The sequence below is a fragment of the Esox lucius genome, chromosome 22, assembly GCF_011004845.1.
Source record: "Esox lucius isolate fEsoLuc1 chromosome 22, fEsoLuc1.pri, whole genome shotgun sequence".
Classification (NCBI taxonomy): Eukaryota; Metazoa; Chordata; class Actinopteri; order Esociformes; family Esocidae; genus Esox; species Esox lucius.
In genome coordinates this window covers 7,921,100-7,939,963 of record NC_047590.1, presented here as the reverse complement: position 1 = coordinate 7,939,963, position 18,864 = coordinate 7,921,100, and positions in this window count along the sequence as shown.

Here is an 18,864-nt window from a genome sequence, read left to right as displayed (position 1 = left end):
TTCAAAGTTCAAAGGTCTCAGCGGGTCAAAGAACTGAGAAGCTTGAGTGCTGGGGGAATAAAAGCTTGACTGATCTGTCAGAAAGTCATCCTGTCATGACATAACCGTGTCACTTCAAGAGCTTGAACCACATGTAGGTGTGGTCCAACCGAGAGGGCAGAAAGTACGGAGTCAGCTAAACACCAGACATCTTGCGTCATCCTGAGTCAAGTTGGCCCAAAGGAAGATGGCTTGAGATGTCTCGGAGGAATACATGCACATGCAGTACAGTTACCTTTGCTGAGAGTGGCAAGATAACACCGTGAATTATTGCTAGGAACTTGCATTGCTTTGCATTTTTCAAGATAATATAGATTGAACTCTTGAAATACTAACCGAGTATTATTCTTGGCTTTCGAGTGTAGAAGCGGACGTAATTAAAATGCATAAGTTGTATTTGCCATTTATTTTCTATGATGCAGTGCAGTGCAGAAGGAAAAGAAACACGCTGTCTTCACGATACACAAAGACACTGCCTGCAGAAAAAAGCCCCTGATTTATAAGAACGTGTTAACTAATTTAAGAAATCAGTCATTGCCTGAACATAGATGTTTTGGTCACCGTCAATGCACAGAGAGGATGTAAGAATCAGGAATCTCTCCCAATACAGTGCACCATTAAAAGAGAAAGGGTGATATTTTGGACATGATAATTGTCTCCGACGCTACTGAACGTTTGGATTGAGCTGGGACATTACATAAACTCCATGGAAGGGACGAAGGAGGTGAATGCTTGGAAAGCAAGATGGAATCCTGGACATCTGCTCGTGCACTTTGGTTGTTCCAATGTCGTGACGTTGGCATGGAGACAGCGGAGAGAGGCGTGTGTGAGCTGTGTCAAATGGATGTTCAGGAAAATACCTTGAATACAGTGGACAAAGACTCCAGACCTTGGTTCCAATACTATTTGAAATAATGAAAAAATACTTATACTGTCTTTGCTTGACTGGGCTTGCCTTGTTCTAACAAAACACAGAGAAATGTTGTAGAGAAAAGTGAAAACTCTACTTCACGGCTCTGCAGCCATATGCAAAAGCAAACACTGAAAGATTTGAAATCATATTTGAACAGATGATTTAAGTGGACTTCAACAAAGGGCACCATTCTTCGGACTTGAATGTTTGGATAACTCAGAGAACATCGGCAAGTCTGAGTAGGCATGAACCATGTGAAGAAGCATGTAGGCTGCATTACTACTACGTATGTGACTATATAGGCTACATTACTACTACGTATGTGACTATATAGGCTACATTACTACTACGTATGTGACTATATAGGCTACATTACTACTACGTATGTGACTATATAGGCAACATTACTACTACGTATGTGACTATATAGGCAACATTACTACTACGTATGTGACTATATAGGCTACATTACTACTACGTATGTGACTATATAGGCAACATTACTACTACGTATGTGACTATATAGGCAACATTACTACTACGTATGTGTCTATATAGGCAACATTACTACTACGTATGTGACTATATAGGCAACATTACTACTACGTATGTGACTATATAGGCTACATTACTACTACGTATGTGACTATATAGGCAACATTACTACTACGTATGTGACTATATAGGCAACATTACTACTACGTATGTGACTATATAGGCAACATTACTACTACGTATGTGACTATATAGGCAACATTACTACTACGTATGTGACTATATAGGCAACATTACTACTACGTATGTGACTATATAGGCAACATTACTACCACGTATGTGACTATATAGGATACTTCATAGGCTACTCTACTACTTATGTAACTACATAAGCTACTTTACTACTACGTATGTAACTACATAAGGTACTATACAAACACAAATGTAACTACATAGGATACATTAGTACTACATAAATAACTACATAGACATAGGCTACACCACTACTATGTGTATAGGCTACTCTACTACCACAAATGTAACTACATAGGATACACTTGTACTATGTATGTAACTACATTGGCTACACTACTACTACTACATACCTACACAGACTGGGCCAAGGTAAACTCTCCATGAAAGCTGCCTTGTAACAGAAACAGCCTCTGAATCATGGAGACTAGGGAACAGTGGAAAACCCACGCCTCAGCTATCCAAAGAAATAAAAAAGAATTTCACCCACCTGTTCAACACGCATTTTAACTCATCTGGAAACATCCAGAGTGTTCCCATAGCAGATTCAATTCAATTTCTGGTTTCGGGGGTTACGAAGGTTGTGGTTCCATGTAAAGGCATCAACTCTACCAGCGACCCAGTGACCTCCGGGTGTAATGGGCTTTGATAGGTGTCATTCAAACATCACACAAAGAGAACAGGGAGCTGCTTTGTGTGGCTCGGCTGTGTTAAATTGACTGACAGGATTACCATCATGCTGTGCCACTCTGTCTCAGGGCTTGTACATTCCTCTACCTCAAAGCACACATACAGTGTAATGCAACATGGTTACTGACTGATTGTAATTAGAAAACAAAACAACAGGTAAATACCCCTTCCTTTTCTACTGTGACACAATGCAGGATTACTTTTTAGTTTATGCATTATTATTATTTTTTTTAACATCCCCAGCCGGAAGGTATTTATATCACATTTTAATTAGCACTACTCTTCATTTAATCTAATTCTTTCATGGTATTCGCCGAATCTAATCCGATTTACTGCACACACACAGAGTGTACCCTTCAATGTGTTTCTCGTTTCCCCCGTCATTTGTCAGACGACGGTGAAGTTTCCACACGAAGAGACGAGTGTTCTCCGACTGCTCTCCATGATCCAGGAGACCCGAGTTTAAAACAGTATTTGTTTTTTAAATCCTTAAGCTGCGCTTGACTGAGCCAGTCTGGCGCAGTGGAACCAACAGAGTACTTCAAAAATGTGCCGACGGGCACTCTAGGCAGACTGGATCGAAACACATGACGGAATACAAATACTAACTGGACCCAGGCCCGGAGCCAGACTCGCAAACCACTAAACACATAGTTGCTATGATCTGACCCACCAACCTCACTGCTCCGCAATAATAAACACCACCAACCCTCCCATACTGTGCAACCAGTGGCTAATGCCGCTATTCATTCAAGCTGTGACTGTACATGGCATTCTTGAGCCCATTGCACCTTATGTGACATCTCAAATAACCGTTGCAGAGTGAGCAACCATTGCAGGTGATATAGGCACAGGGAGCAGGGTGTGTTAAAATGCCAATTTACCATAGCTGAGGCTTGCCCTTAGGCACAGCGCAACGCAGACTATTTATTATACATTGGCAATTTTTCCAAAAACCCTTAAGATGCCTTACTGGTATTTTTTAAACCACTGATAACAATACACAATCACACTCGTGGTACGCAGTCTCATATACCATAGCTGTCAACCAATCACCATCAGGAAGCAGGTAATCTAGTAGTTACCGAAAGGTCGCTCGATCAAATCCCTGAACTGGCGCTGGGAAATTTCCTGGACCAGCGCCCCATTGCCTCTCTGGTGCTTTTGATCTGAGCCTGTAACAGGAAGCAGTGGTCTGAACTACTCCTTCCTTCCATGTCTTCTCCTATTGGCCCACGGCCCTGTTCGCTTCACACGGCAGTTGGTCAGGACGACTCAGCGGAAAACAACAGCATCCCAGCGACGCTGCGCTGCAGCTGTGCTCTCTTCGGCTCGGGAAGGCCGCAGGTGGGAAACCGCGGTGGCGCCATAAAAGTAATAAGCCACCTGAGGCCGGGGATGAGGTATAGGACTGGGGCTTGTGGGAAATTGCGTTAGGCTGAAGCCGGGGCTGAGGAAGTGTCCAGCTCACTGGTTGCCAGGTGTGGGAACTCGTTACAGTGACTCCTGTGAATCATCTGGACAGGGAGACGTCACACGACCGTAGCTGTGCCAATACATAAACTCACACAGGGGAAAATAGAGGCAATGCTTATTCGTCATTATCATAGCGATGAATCATTATTCTAAACCGGCTGGTTTGAACCCTGACTGCTGATTGGCTGAAAGCTGTGTTGCTCTCAGCATTGCATTATTCCTCAGAGCAGTCCTTAGCCGTGGTATAATGGCCACGTACCACAACCCCTAATGTGTTATTGCTGTATTACAACACACGTCAATCAAGTGATGAGTCCCAGTAACAAAAATCAGGGAACCAAATGTGTGTGTTTGTGACCTTGATTTGAACAGGTTCAACTCCGGTTGAGGAAAATACTACAGATGTTCATTTTCATGTAATTTCTGGCCTGAAGTCAAATCTCAGTCCAAAAAATAATAAAAAAAATCCACCCACAGTCACGTCTTACAACTCAATAATGTGGGCGGATATGTTTAAATAAGGCTTGAGTATATATATCTCTCTCCCTCTCTAGCTCTTTCCCTCTCTTCCTTTCTCTCTCTGTCTGTCTCTCTCTTCACCTCTAAGAGATGACGAGTCCACGTCCCAGACTGACCCACACTGAATAGCCCTCAATGTCCTGTCATAGCTCAGGGATGACAGATCCACTTAACCCTATGGGCTCTAGTCTAAAAGTGGTGGCTGCCTGTTTCCAAGGCCTCCTCTGCTTATGGCCCTTCGATAGGTCCACAGGCACGCAGAAGGATCCAATCACTGTAGGTGGCGTGGAATATAAAGGAGAGTATGTGAGGTGTGGCCTTGTTTTTTTTTTCCCCATTGTGGGATTATGTTGTGCCTTGCAGGCTTTAACCTGTTATACCCTGAGGGAATCGGTTCTGTCGTTTAGAAGAATGGATGGCAAATTACCATTGTCGGTTCAGAAGGAAGCGGATAACTAAGAAAATATCATGCCTACGGCCCCTACTCAGAATACATCCCTGTGTGTGTGTGTGCATTTGTATGCATGTACAGTACCAGTCAAAATGTTGGACATTCAATTGAATGGGTAACTAAGTCCAAACATTTGACTGATACTGTGAGTATTTGCGCGGGTGTATTCTTGAGTACGTGTGCGTAACACTGTGTCTGTATTTATGTATGAGTAATCACATGTGTGTGTGTGTGTGTGTGTGTCACAGACCATATGCGTCTGTATGTGATCCCTTTTCAGTGCTAATGAACTGGCCTGGGGAGGTGGGAACCACACCTGAGTAAATGGATAGCAGACGCTGATGAGGACCATCTGTGGAATGGCATTTTGACACATAACTCCACTTCTGTCTCTTCCTATTGAAGGGAGGTTGGCAGCGGTGTGCCTCATTAATGTAAGCTTTTAAGAAGAGAGCGAAAACAAAAAGATCACCTTTCGTATAGCAAACAGCACGAGACAGGTTGGTTTGCCGTGAAAAGATTTAGCATCGGAGGAACCTTTGAGGAGCTGACCTGAAGAAGTGGGATGTTGTCCGGTGTAAAAGCTGTGATAGCCTTTGGGCTAGATGACCAGGGTTGAGCTGAGTGAAAGTGGACAGGACAGAGGAGGAGAAAAATGAAAATTAAACTAGCTGTCACAAAAGTTTCAGTTAGGCAATGAGGCCAAACGGGATGAGAGATACGGCTTGTTTGAAAACTTTTGGGGTGAGCTGGAGGTGATTCCTTATGTGAGGAGCATGAACTCTGAAGTATCTGGAGAGATTCTGCCTAGATGAGTTCCTTGCAACATGTTCTCCCAACATATCAAACATAGATTCAGATGAGTCAGTGCTGTAATCTTAACAATGAGAGGGTGATAAAAGTACTAAATGGTCGGGTGCCAATAATAATTGTCAAATGTTTTATTAGAGATTTTTACTGTTTTTGTCTTTGCCAATAATTCTGTAAGTAATATACAACAGAAAAACTTCTGATTTCCTAACTGTTAGCTAAAAAGAAGGCATTTCATGGTAAATAAAGCAAGTTAAACATAAAACAGAATGTGCCGATGTCAGACCAGTAAGAAGAGAACGCTGTAAAATGTGTATCCCATTCTGTACTGAAAACATTTCCACTTCCAGCTATACTTCAGAACTTACGGATGCTGGCTTTTAAGAATACAACATATTACATGAATTGGACATGGTAACACCACCCCACCCAAACAACCTTTTCCTAAAATGGATTTATTTTCATTTGATAAGAAATCGATACACATATGCCACCCAGCCAACGCATTCCCACCACAACAACAACAACCGCCTTACTCATTCCTGAGCACAGCCCACGCAGCCCTTTCAACCAGGAACACATGTGAAGGCCCATCAGACGCCTGAGCCACCTGAGGGAGGCGCTGTAGTTTCTGACAACTCCTCCCCACTTCCCTGGCCAATTTGTATGCCACTCGTCAGCTAGCAACAATGCCAAGGCTATAACCTCATACAGATGGCCCGCCTGCGAGGCCCAATTCCAAAGACTTGTTGTGGTCAATTTTAAGTGTGCAAATATCTTTTTATAATTATTATAATTGCTCCAACCCCACAGAACATCCGCTCCAACAGAAAGATCATCCGGCGGCTGAATCCAGTCGCCTAGCCTTGACCTACACAATCAGTTCAAGAAACAACGGTAGGCTACGTATGCAAATCGAAATCACAGAACACAGCAGACGAAAGCCCTCTCGCACAAGACAACCGTACATAATGCATGGATTCTGACTGGACTAGTGACAGAGCCATGGTCCATGTGTTAGTTAATGGAACATTACGTAATGGGTATTGGTAACATTAGCAAATATGACAGAGAGATCCACCATAGTGCTTGGCTAATTAACTGTGCAGCTGTTCCAGTGTTGAGCACAACCTAATCACCAAGATACCACCACGGGATAGAGAGAGACAGAAAGAAAGGAAGAAAAAGACAGAGAGGGAGAGAGAGAGACAGACAGACATACAGAGAGAGACAGAGAAAGAAAAAGACAGAGAGGGAGACAGACATACAGAGAGAGACAGAGAAAGAAAGAAACAGACAGAGAGTGAGACAGACATACAGAGAGACACAGAGAAAGAAAGAAACAGACAGAGAGGGAGACAGACATACAGAGAGAGACAGAGAAAGAAAGAAACAGACAGAGAGTGAGACAGACATACAGAGAGAGACAGAGAAAGAAAGAGACAGAGAGGGAGACAGACGTACAGAGAGAGACAGAGAAAGCACATTGAATGCAGGCTGGTCACTGCTATGATGATGTGCTTGAAAAATATGCATCATTAGATTTAGATTAGATTCAACTTAATTGTCATTGAACAGTATGAGTACAGTACAACGAAATGCAGTTAGCATTTAACCAGAAGTGCAAATAGGAAATTTACAAGTATTAAGTATATGTATCTACAAGTGGGAAATGAATAGCTGTGCGATGAGGCAAATGCAAGTACAAATGGCGATTCTTCCATGTTGGAAGTGCAAAGTGGCAGATGCCACCGAAATGCAGGGATGGCAGCAATGAGGTTCCTGAAGGGAGACATGTACATGTAGCAACTAAAAATGTACTTATCAGTCTTTGCAAGGCAGTGTCAGAGTCCGGTAGTACAACAAGGTCCCTGAGAGGCGGTACTAAGCGGTGGGCGGGTGGGTGTGGTTAGTGATGGGTTACAGAGTTCAGCAGGGTTACAGTAGATGGAAACTGTTCCTGAGCCTGCTGGTGTGAAAACTGGGTAAACGCTGGGCCTTGCGAAGTACACAAAGCCATCTTGGTCACAAACTCATCTTACAGAACATCTTACAGAATAAATTCCTGTAAATCACTCTGGATAAACATGTCTGGTAAATGACTCAAATGTAAAAATCAACTTATGTTTGAACATTGCTGTTCAGCCCGCTGTGTGTGTTCTAAATGACCAAAGGGTCATTTAAGATTTGTGGTGTTTCATGTTGTTTTTAATGTGCGTAGATGAGTAGAGGAATGGGATGTATGCTGGCATGGTGAATTGTTTGAGCCCCCAGAATCATCTGAATAGCACTGTTAACACACAGTAATCAGCTCTATATTGAACATTCTGCATTTGAATAATGTTTTATCTTGAAGATACTGCACATTTTCAGGCATCTGGATATTCTTCATGTTAAGAGACCATGGGGAAAGATAGAGTTTTGTTAATAGAGCAGGGGATTGAATTTGAACCCATACTGTAAGCTCAGGAAATGGCTTGGACTGCTGGATCACCCTTGATCTCAGTAGTACAATAAACCTAAAGACAAATGAAAATTAAGTAAAAAGTTAATGTTCACTATCTTTTCTACCTGGAATAAAATAATTAAAATCAGATAGCTCTAAGACACACTCAAAACCACCTGCATCCAAAATGTGGGTCACAACCCAACATTTGAGAAACCCTGCTTAAGAGTATCTGAAGTTCATTAAAAACCTAGATCTGTCATTGCTATTGAGGAACTGTCTTGCTCAAAGCTCCACTCGTGGGAAAGAACGCCTTGGACCAGATCGACAGCTGTCTGAACACAGCGTTGCTGGCGTTACCATAGAAGTTACACACATTGATAAAGCATTTTGTCATGACAAAATATGTTAATCCTAAAAGACAGAGGCAGATGGAATAGTATCCAAGTGCATTGGGACTTCAACGGATGCACCTTTTAAACAGAGCCACATGGAGGAGACCTCTGGAGGAAGACCCTGATGGGTAAGCATATGGAAAGAGGATTGTGGGACCACCGCCAAAGAGGTCGGGGGGGGGGGGGGTAAGAGAGAAAGAGTGAGTGAGGTGGAGAATCAGAGAGCCCTCAAAAGGCCTCATCCGAAGAGCACCTCCTTAGACAATCTTAGCCATTATTAATCACCTATCTTTGACAGGATCCAGTTCAGCAACGGTTAATGCTCAAAGTCAGTACCAAAGGTTAGAGAATAATAATGATTAATTCATTATATGGGGAGGTGAGTGACCATGCTAAACAGCCCTGCATCAGTTTCTCATTGAGGGACACTAAATCTAGATGAATTATAATGCCTATTCTAGACTACTTCATGCCTCTGGAGCACAATAGGAGGCTATTTATCGCAGTATGTAATGGCCCTGGGGAGTTGGAGAAACAACCACCTACTAGACAAGGTCTGATAACTGCTAATAGGTAGACAGGGTCTGATAACTGCTAATAGGTAGACAGGGTCTGATAACTGCTAATAGGTAGACAGGGTCTGATAACTGCTAATAGGTAGACAGGGTCTGATAACTGCTAATAGGTAGACAGGGTCTGATAACTGCTAATAGGTAGACAGGGTCTGATAACTGCTAATAGGTAGACAGGGTCTGATAACTGCTAATAGGTAGACAGGGTCTGATAACTGCTAATAGGTAGACAGGGTCTGATAACTGCTAATAGGTAGACAGGGTCTGATAACTGCTAATAGGTAGACAAGGTCTGATAACTGCTAATAGGTAGACAGGGTCTGATAACTGCTAATAGGTAGACAGGGTCTGATAACTGCTAATAGGTAGACAGGGTCTGATAACTGCTAATAGGTAGACAGGGTCTGATAACTGCTAATAGGTAGACAGGGTCTGATAACTGCTAATAGGTAGACAGAGTCTGATAACTGCTAATAGGTAGACAGGGTCTGATAACTGCTAATAGGTAGACAGAGTCTGATAACTGCTAATAGGTAGACAGAGTGTTCTATAGGTAAAAGTGGGTTTCCTACAAAACATAGGAAAGGTACTCTTTACATTTACAGTTCGGTCACTTAGCAGACACTCTTACCCAGAGCAACTACCAGTTAGTTTCTTAATAACTCATCTTAGTAAGATAGGTGGGACATACACACAGCCCATTAATAGCAAGATAGGCAGAATAATTTTAGATCACCTTTAAGATGTCAACATTTCAGAAATGTCATGAAAATGGAAGGAACTCTTGAAGCCTTAGTTTCGAGAAGAAGCGGGTTTCACCATTGGGGGGGGGGGGCGAGAACAGCTTTGGTCAAGCTGAGCAGGACCACGCCGCCTGCAAGACCACATGTGGCAGAATGAAGAACCTGGGGTGGGTTTGTCGGGTTTGAAAATGACTAGAAGGTGGGGACGAGAGGTGGCTGTTGTTGCTCTTTAAGCAATCCGCATGGTCCTGTAGTGGATGCCGCCAGTGCAATTTTTTTTGCCAAAGTGACATTCCTAGAGTTCCGAACCACACCCCATTGTTCCTGATTGTTATTTCATTCGTAGACTACGACTGGGTATTTTAAACCAAATTGTCTCAAGTCGTGTCATTTTTTTCAAGCAGTTCTGTGGTAAATTCAACCAAATGTCTTGCTGGGTTATCCACTTTCGTCTTAATGGCGTTTTGTTCTTTTTTTCCTGTTTATGTGATCCTACAGTACACAGTGGCGATTCGTTTTGAGGAGGGGATCTGAGGTGGCTAATCTAGTACTGGCAGTGTTCATTCTGCAGATGTCTGGTTAAAGTTGGTCTTAAAACACCCTCAGGGGTAAAATGGCACGCCAGTGAGCTCAGATTAGGTCATAATGTTATTATATTTCCCCTGATTGTGTTTGTGCTAGCAACACATTTTTTATTTACGGTGTGCAGCACAATTTGGCGAATCAGCCAATACAAGCAATTAGAGGCATAAACAGAATGCAGTCTTTTGAAGTCTTTTTACAGAGGTAGAGTGGCCTGGAAGAGACAGAGGTCACAAAGACATGTGTAAATGTCTAACTGTTTCTGCCACAGGCTGTAGTTAAAATGTTTCATTCAGACACACCTGGCCTGAGATATACAGTGGATATAAAAGTCTACACACCCCTGTTAAAATGCCAGGTTCTTGTGATGTAAAATAACGAGACAAAGAAATCGTGTAAGAACCTTTTCCACCTTTAATGTTACCTATAACGTGAACAATTAAATTGAAAAACAAACTGAAATCCTTGAGGGGGCAAAATAAAAAGAAAAAAACTCACAAGAACCTGGGTGCATAAGTGTGCACACCCTCTTATAACTGGGGATGTGGCTGTGTTCAGAATTAACCAATCACATTCAAACCCATGTTAAATATAAGTCATTACACATCTGCCATAATTTAAAGTGACTCTGAAATCTCAAACCATCTTCCGTAGTTTTTTGGGGAAAGCTACATAGGTCCTACAACTCCATGTGAAATTGCAAAATGATTCTTAAAACAATTGTATATGTTAACCTTGCACAAGTGGAATTGCAGTGTTAGGTTTTTTTTCCATAAAACGATAAGCATTTCTTTCAAGACTTCTCATTGTCAAAGCCAGATGACATGGATTTCCTTTTTGTCTTTCAAGGTCGTGACCTTTGAGTACTCTTCATCATATGCAGACAGCGTTTTGGTCTTTCATTGCACTTTCTATCTTGCCCTGTGTCTAAAAATGTCTTTATGTTGTTTTATTCTAATCATCTCAGATATCAATTTCTAGACAGCACTAGAAGCTCTAGTTACTTTATTTTATTCATGTTTACTTTAATGTATTTACTCTAATGTTTATTTTTATTTATTTTATATTCTATATTATTGTATATACAGTGGATATAAAAAGTCTACTGAAATCTTCGAGGGAGAAACTGAAAAATAAAAACCTTCCAATAACCTGGTTGCATAAGTGTGCACACCCTCTTATAACTGGGGATGTGGCTGTGTTCAGAATTAACCAATCACATTCAAACTCATGTTAAATAGAAGTCATTACACACCTGCCATCATTTAAAGTGACTCTGATTAATCACAAATAAAGTTCAGCTGTTCTAGTAGGATTTTCCTGACATTTTCTTTGTTGCATCTCAGAGCAAAAGCCATCATCCGCAGAGAGCTTCTAAAGCATCAGAGGGATCTCATTGTTGAAAGATATCGGTCAGGAGAAGGGTACAGAAGAATTTCCAAAGCATTAGATATACCATGGAACACAGTGAAGACAGTCATCATCAAGAGGAGAAAATATGGAACAACAGAGACATTACCAAGAACTGGTAATGTCCAAAATTAATGAACAGATGAGAAGAAAAGTGGTCAGGGAGTCTTCCAAGAGGCCTACAGCAACATTAAAGGAACTGCAGGAATTTCTGGCAAGTACTGGCTGTGTGCTACATGTGACAACAATCTCCCGTATTCTTCATATGAATGGGCTATGGGGTAGGGTGGCAAGATGGAAGCCTTTTCTTACAAAGAAAAACATCCAAGCCCGGCTGAAGTTGGCAAAAAACAAACATCAAGTCCCCCAAAATCACGTGGGAAAATGTGTTATGGTCTGATGAAACCAAGGTTAAACTTTTTGGCCCTAATTGCAAAAAGTATGTTTGGCTCAAACACAACACTGCACATCACCCAAAGAACACCATACCCACAGTGAAGCATGGTGGGGGCAGCATCATGCTTTGGGGCTGTTTTTCTTCAGCTGGAACCGGGGCCTTAGTCAGGGTTGAGGGAATTATGAACAGTTCCAAATACCAGGCTTTTTTTGCACAAAACCTTCAGGCGTCCATTAGAAAGCTGAAGATGAAGAGGAAGTTAATTTTTCAGCATGACAACGACCCAAAGCAAATCCACAAAAGCATTGCTTCACCAGAAGAAAGTTAACGTTTTGGAATGGCCCAGCCAGAGCCCAGACCTGAATCCAATTGAACATCTATGGGGTGATCTGAAGAGGGCTGTGCACAGGAGGTCCTCACAATCAGATTTATAACGCTTTTGCAAAGAAGAGTGGGCAAATATTGCCACGTCTAGATGTGCCATGCTAATAGACTCCTGCCCAAAAAGTGCTGAAATAAAATGAAAAGTTGCTTCAACAAAATATTAGTTTAAGGGTGTGCACACTTATGCACCTAGGTTATTGAGTTTTCTATTTAATTTTTTTCCCCCTCAAAGATTTCAGTTTGGTTTTCAATTGAATTGTTTATGTTCTGACATGATTTATCTTTGTCTCATTCTTTTACATCACAAGAACCTGGCATTTTAACAAGGGTGTGTAGACTTTTTGTATTCACTGTATATTTTCAAGCAAAGAAACACTTACTTGCCACATAAATAGCTTGAAACTATTTTGACTGGTACTGTATATGTAAAATGCTACAGATTTCAAGTTACATTTCCCATCCTCCAGTTTAAAGTGTTTCTTGGTGAGCAACCGTTACAAAGTCTTGTGAATACTGAAAGATGCCCCACCAATACCCATAAACCTTGTAGATGTTCTCAATTCATAGCACGACTCCGACTCAGTGACACCGCATCTACTCACGTTGCATCACCTCGACCTCATCCACCCAATAACTCTTCCTCCTTGAAGTTTAATCACAGTTGATAAGGCATCTTGAAATGAGGAATACTTCAAAGACCCCGGAAAAGAAAGAGAGATAGATACAGACAGACAAAGAGAGAGAGAGAGATGGAGAGAGATGACGGTAAATAAGCCAGCCGATAACAATGAAGTAATGACAAGAAGAAGTATTTGTGTATGGAATGCCTTATCAACCGGTCCTATACAATGCTATACAAGAAACGTGTTCCAGGGGCTTCAAGGACGTTCACATGCAGCTCAATGCTATCAGCCGCTCAATACTATTAGCTTCTCATCCTGCCCCATAAACCAAGACCACCGTTCAAAGGTTTGGGGTCACTTAGAAATGTCCTCGTTTTATATATAATCATATAAATAAAATTCAGTCCCTGACAAGGATAGAAATAATGATTTTTCATTGAAATAATTATTGTGTCCTTCAAGCTCTGCTTTGGCCAAAGAATCTTCCATTTGCAGCAATTACAGCCTTGTAGACCTTCGCTATTCAATAGGGTTGAGATCTGGTGACTGCGTTGGCCACTCCATTATTGAATACCAGCTTTCTGCTTCTTCCCTAAATAGTTCTTGCATAGTATGGAGCTGTGCTTTGGGTCACTGCCCTGTCCGTGAATAAATTGGCTCCAAATAAACGCTGTCCATAGGGTATGCCGTGGCATTTCTAAAATGGAGTGATATCGTTCCTTCTTCTTGATCTCTTTTACCCTGTACAAATCACCCACTTCATCACCACCAAAGCACCCCTAGATCATCACCTCCACCATGCTTGAGAGATGGCGTCAAACAGTCCTTCGTCATCTTTTTATTTGGTCGGCATCTCACAAATGCTCTTCTTTTGTGATCCAAACACCTTAAACCTAGATTTGTCTGTCCATAACACTTTATTCCAATCTTCCTCTGTCCAGTGTCTGGGATTTTTGCCAATCTTAATCTTTTCATTGTATTGGCCAATCTGTGATATGTTTTTCCTTCACAACTCTGCCTAGAAAATCAGCATCCCAGAGTCACTTCTTCAATGTAGACGTTGAGATTGGTGTTTTGCGGGTAGTATTTGAAGAAGCTGCCTGTTGAGGAAATGTGAATGTCGTATTTCTCAAACTAGACACTCTTATTTGTCCTCTTGCTCAGTTGTGCACCGGGGCCTCCCACTCCTCTTTCTATTCTGGTTAGAGCCAGTTTGTGCAGTTCTGTGAAGGGCGTAGTACACAGCATTGTACAAGATCTGCAGTTTCTTTGCAATTGCTGGCATGAAATATCCTTCATTTCTCAGCTTTTCTTTTCGAAAACAAGGACATTACTAAGTGAACCATAGTGTATACAGGAATGATATTATCAAACCAGACAGTTCTCAAGACGCCAGCATATCCCTGTCCTATGGGCATTTACGGCTAAAAAACAACACTTAATCCTATGGTTGAAGTAAAGGGACTGAAATAGTTTTTGCAATCGACGTTGATTTGTGCTTAATAGCATGTTTTACGTTAACATTGGATAAACTGAGAATCATTACGATGCGGTATCATGCACACAAGCCCCAGGAAGCTGGCTTAATATCAAGGAGTACATGTGGAGATGCATTTTACTTTTGGTCAGAATTTGACCCAACATCACCGTCCCCTCTGAGCTTCATGAAATATCTCTGCAGACGTACTGCTCACATACAGTGGGGAGAACAAGTATTTGATACACTGCCGATTTTCCAGGTTTTCCCACTTACAAAGCATGTAGAGGTCTGTAATTTTTATCATAGGTACACTTCAACTGTGAGTGACGGAATCTAAAACAAAAAAAATCCAGAATATCACATTGTATGATTTTTAAGTGATTAATTACCATTTTATTGCATGACATAAGTATCCAACGTCTGTACAATTTTGTACACATTTGAAAAAAGTGGTAGAGGAGGTGAGAGAGAAAGAGAGAGTGATAGGAAGAGAGAAAGAGAGAGGTAGGGTAAGGGTTTGGTAGAGGGAGATGTAGGGAGAGGTAGGGAAAGGGTTTGGTAGAGGAGATGTATGGGGTATGCCGGCTGTGTCTGGACCTGTTCCTTGCCTCAGGGATGATACATTTTACCGTTGTCTTCCTGCCATCAGGCTCTGTTTAATATTTCGTTCCTTGGTGCTAGAAGGATCTCCGTCACAGATGATTCCAAATCATGCTTGACATTACTACATTGCACAGGCCGTCAGCCAAAACTGCGTATTGTGTGTCAATAGGTTAATAGGCTAAACACATTTAGCTAGTAATGAGCATTAACACTCAACCGAACATTTCTACAACCCCGGTCAATGGTAAGAAATGATCAAATAACCTGATGATGACATCAGTGTTGGAAAAGTGTAAAAAAAATTAATACAAAATAAATCCATAACGCATTGAGATTTGTGGTGTTTAGAGGCGTGAATGACTGAGCTCCCTGAGAAGCGCTCCAGTATGGGCTCTCAGCAGCAGAGGACATAGCTAAGGGACAAAGCTTTGTGAGACACACAATCGCATCCAGCTGTTCAGCTGTTGTGTTGAAGGATGATTTGTGGGAAGCATATGTATCCGATTAATAGTCTAAGAATTACGTCAAAATAGTTAAAACATACCCCCCCCCCCCCCCTCTTCCCCTATTTGTGGTGTAAACAGCCACATACAGAAAACCCCAAACAACCCCCCCCCCCCATTTCAAACTCACAGAACACAAAAAAAACTAATCCTTCCTTTATGAAGAGGCATTTCTATCGACCTTGACTAGGGGTTCAACCTGGGATGTAAATACAGACTCCTGCCTTTCCTCTCAAGCCATTAACCCCCTTTTTGGCTTTTGCTACATCTGGCACTGACATACGCTAGCTCTCAAATCAAAGTGATTCCTGCTTTTGTGCTACCGCGAGAGAAAGACCTCTAAAATTAGGGTCACTCGCTCGCTGCGGTCGCTTTAGTCTCCGCGATTGTTTCACAATTGTCTCCCTTCGCGTTCATCCACCGCCAGGAACCAGCCATTCTGACCAGACTGCTTGACAAAGTGCTACAGTTAATGCAGGCCGCCATTATAAGAGTGAGACAAGATTACTAGGATTTGTCAGTGGCTAGCTGTCACCCAGTCTTTTAGATGCATGAAGGCTCAAATTAGCCGGTGGTTAAACCAAGTACAGTGTGTGGCCATTGACCAGAGCATGTTAACATCTCTTAGCCTGGGAGTGGCGCATGTCCATCTAAACCTGATGAGAAGGTCCTTCCGTCTTCACAACGTTAAGTGACTAAGAAAACGTCTCAGCTTGTTATTACCGGGTTGGTGTGAGGATGCTCTAAATAAAGAGACTGTAGTCTTTTAACCGGTAGTTGAGTGTCCAAATGGGGCTGTAGTTTATAACCAAGCAGAGGTAAGGAGTAAACACTGAAATGTGTTTTGATGGCCCTAACACTGAGCAGAGATATCTCAGAGCAGCACCTAAAGTCCTTAGGCTTGCATTTAGTTTTCAAATTTGGTTTTAATGAGAACTTATTCTCAATTATTTATTAAGAATGGTTCAGGGAGTGTGCTCGTTTTCATGAATATGTCCTGAATGTTTATAGGAACTGACTAACATGGTGGACTGTACAGACTTTCCCATTCTGGTCTCCCCAGTTTCTGAACCCCATCAGGTCAAATGTGAGTCATTGTTAGCTGGACTCCATCTGCTGAACAATATGAACAGGAAAAACAAATATTCAAACGACTTCACACAATTACAGTAAAGAGCAGCTGAAACTGAGCCGGGCACACCCAAACACCCATACCCAAACCCAAACAACCACACACGCCCAAACACACCCAAAAACCCACTAACACTCAAACATCCACACATACCCAAACACGTCCACACACCCAAACACCCACATATGCCCAAACACACCCAAAACACCCACACCAACGACGCCCAAACATACCCAAATACCCACATGCCCAAACCCACCCACACACATCCACACGCCCAAACACCCACACACGTCCCAAACACCCACACACGCCCACACACACCCACCCTAAGCCAAAAAAATGTATTGCCTGGTTTGAAAGAGCAATATCTAGGCAAAAGTAACACACTGCTTGGTCAAAACCAGAGCACTTCCTGGTCAAAAGTAACACACTGTATAGGGAATAGAGAACCACTATAAACCCAGCTGTATCTTCTCTGTGTTTCTGATTAAATAAAAAAAAAACGTGGCCAGAAACTCCATTTTGAGAAAAACTTTTTGTTATTCCATCAATGGCCAAAGTTCACTTTTTAAATTGGGGCTCTGACCATGGGGTGTTGTAGGGGCTTCTCTTTCTGTTATATATCAACAGAATTCTGCCTGTTCCTCACAGTTTTTTCCCCGATGCAAAACAATTAATCACTTTTGGTTGCACATGAAGATAAGGGGATGGTAGAGGCAGCTCAGTGTAGAACTGGAAAAGATTAGTAACAGATAAATTCTCTCTTCATTTGAGTAAAACTGGGTCCATTTTATTTGGCTCAACGAATAATCTAGGTAGATCAACAGGATTTAAAATCTTGGTTGGTGACACAGCAATTCTAGTACCTATTCTGCAGTCTGGACAGATTCTGATTGGGGAGGGCTTGGGGCAGACAGCTTGCAGAGCAATGTGACTAAGCTTTTAACTCCATGGTAAGATCATAGAAAGAAAACAGCACAAAATAAAATGTTAGGGGTTGTACTGAATCTTAACCCGCAGTCTCACATTGTCCCTTCAAATCTTCGGTGGTTAACGGTCGACAAAGGCGTAATTCAGCTCAATTTGGGATGGGCCAATAGAAATCAGTATGTATGGCAAAGTACTGTACTGTTTCAAAGTACTGTATACATTTTTATTTTATTTTACAATAGGCAAAGACCTCACATTCTTAGGCCACAAGATGCAATGGTGTCAACTCTGTCAGGACACATTTATATACACTGCTGTGTCAGAGCGGAAAATGCTCCCGGCTGCTATAAAAAATGTTCTGCCAAGCATGGGTTTAAACACTCCCACAAGGTGTGGTTAATGATGTAAGCTGCCTAGTGCTAGTGGATTTGATTGGTGTGGATTTAGCTCTTTCGTATATATGTGAATATCAGTATGTAGTTAAGGCTGTGTGGACAGCAGTGTCCTAGTCCCTTGCCTTCAACATGGATCACAATGGGAACTAGCCATTAAACCTTGTGTTCGTATCGTCTGGTAGTTTCTGGTATGTGTATTGGTTGCCAGGTTTCATCATTATTCACATGAATTGTCAAATAAAATGTATCTACTACCAAACAGTCTGACAGCATTTAAATCTGAAAGAAGTACAGATGGAAGCAACAAATGCACAAACGATTTGTAGGAGGTAATTTAGTGAGATCTTTCTCAACCAGAACATTCATTCACATCCCCCCACTACTCACCCCCCCCCAGTACCTGGTCTTGTAGTATGTCTGGGTTTGGGGACATTGCAGAGGACCAACCAAGATTTAATAGCGTGGTTGGTGAGACAGCAATTCTAGCTAAGTACCTACACTGCAATCTGGACAGATTCAGATCGGAATCAAAGATTTACGAAGAAACAGCTGTTTCTAAAACTGCATCTAGCGGCTAATGAAAGTTGCTGACGTAAAGTCAGTGCTACTTTGGGCAACACA